Source organism: Otolemur garnettii, unplaced genomic scaffold (genome assembly GCF_000181295.1).
Source record: "Otolemur garnettii isolate 467f Iridium unplaced genomic scaffold, OtoGar3 scaffold00028, whole genome shotgun sequence".
In the NCBI taxonomy this organism is placed as follows: domain Eukaryota; kingdom Metazoa; phylum Chordata; class Mammalia; order Primates; family Galagidae; genus Otolemur; species Otolemur garnettii.
In genome coordinates, this window is record NW_003852423.1 from 7,953,063 (window position 1) to 7,955,233 (window position 2,171).

The following is a 2,171-nucleotide window of genomic DNA, read 5'->3' on the forward strand; positions in this document are numbered from 1 at the left end:
TGAAAGTTTGCCCAAACATCTCATAGTTGATTGCAAACCCGAGTGCCTGGGGGCTCTGAGTCCACACCTCAAGAATGCTGGCGATGGGGGACTTCTGGCTCCACACCTGGATCTGTCAGCCTCTTTGGGCTGCTGGGAATGTGCCCTGCCTGGGGCCCGCTGCTCTCCCCATCAGCCCTCTGACAGATTAAAACACAACAGGGTCTGTTGCCTGACTGACACATTCCTCTCCTGTCTGCCTCTGAAAGGACTTTATTTAACAGTCCTAGAGTCGGGCTTTGACTGACAGATTGTGAGGGGTAAAAGTCATTCAGTTCCATTAAGCTCTGTAACTGCGCTGGAACAAAACACCTTCAAAAAAAGCAGGGGGAGGAGGGAAAAATAGAGCCGTGGAGAGTAGGGGCATGAGCTTTCGGGAGAAAAAAAGGGGATTCTTTTCAGGTTCAAAAACAATCCTCCTTTTTGCCTTCTGTCTATCAATTAGGGCGGCATTCCCAGAGGGAATACAGGACCGGCCTCATTGGTGTCATTCAGCTGCCAATCTCCTGACAGGGACACCAAAGGGCCTCATGTAGAGCTGCGGAAACTGTCTGTCAGGCCATCAGCAGCTGCTATGACGACATCGCCTCTGTTTTTCTAGGACTATTATGGCGGGGGGGAGCTCACCCCAACACAGTCTAAGAGTCTTGGCTCCAAATCTCTGTTCATATTTTCCTTTTACAACCCCCCGCATCTCCTCAATCCCAGTGTGAATTTCTTCATAAAAACAACCCCAGATTGCCTTGCCTGGCTGGGCCACGGGGTAAATAACACCTTTGCCAGCCAAGTACATGGTCTTGGGTGTTAGAAGGGGGTTCTGCTTCTGGGAAAAATCAAGCCCTGACTGAAGACGTTCAATGACTCTGGTTCAAGTGAGTCCAAAGAAACAGGATTCACAGTGAGAGATGGGTCTATCGGCCGAAAGGCCCACACGGGCTGGGGGCGTGAAGGGCAACATGGGCCTCACCGTGGCTTCCTGCCAAACCTTAACCTTGTTTGGGTTGCTGTGGGTTTCATTCCCCCTGAGTTTTGCTTGGAGCCTGAAAGCTCAAATGGAGCTTGAAACTCTGAGCCAAACTCAGCACCAAGCAACCACTTCCCACCCCTCTGTTTTTCTGCCTGGGTCCTGCTTTCTCCACCGCCAGGCTCACACAGGCTGACTTGGGTTTGCCCCAAAGATGCCTGGGCCTTGGCGGATCACACTGAAGATCTAAGACTACAGAGGAGCAGGACGTTCACCTGAGCCTTGGGGCGTGCCTGGGAAAAATTCCCCTACTCCTTCCCTACCCTCTACGTCCCCCTACCCACTCCAGAGTCTGCCTGAGTCTAGGGTTAGGGGGGCGTAAATAAGAGCCACTGATGGCCACCTGAAAAGATATCTGGCTGGCTGGCTGTGTTTCGTGATAGCTGTTTGCTATTCCTGGCATTTCCCCGGAAGTCTATTCACTTTGGGGGGAACTGCTTCCAAATGGTAATGATAGCACTTTGTACCAAACTGAGAGCTGGAGAGTGCTGCTGCCAGCCCCACGCCTGGGCCATTGTGTTGCAATGTTTCTGCTTCCATTATAGTTCTTCACATGTTCCACTCAGACCGTACAAAATGTTTAGCCAAACCCTGTAAGAACATGTACAGAAAGCTGTCTCCATGCTGCCAGGGTCGTGAAGTCTATCTCTTTTCTTCCTTAATTCTGAAATCTCTGCTAGGGTCCTACATTCTCTGAACATAAGCTCCATCTGGGGTGTTTGAAATCTGTTTATGCATCAATGTGCTGGTTTCAGGCATCCAGATGCTGGGCCTTGGATTTGGACCACCTAAATGAAGACTATGCCTGGGGAAATTAAGACTAAACCAGATTTTTGGCACTGGGAGTATATGGAGAAAGGAACAAATGGACAGAGAGAGAGAGAGAGAGGTTAACTTGATTGTCATCTTCCTACTCTACAGCCTCAGGAGGACATGCTCAGGAGCCAGACCTTTGCCATCTGCACCAACAGAAACTGAAGCAGTCCTCCCGAGCACCACTAATTATTCAGTAATGAGTGAACATTTCTGCATTGCTGTGCAGGTCTTTGGTTGTTATGGCTGCAGCAGAGAAATCCAACCTAAGCGACTGGGCAGGTGTCAAAGACAC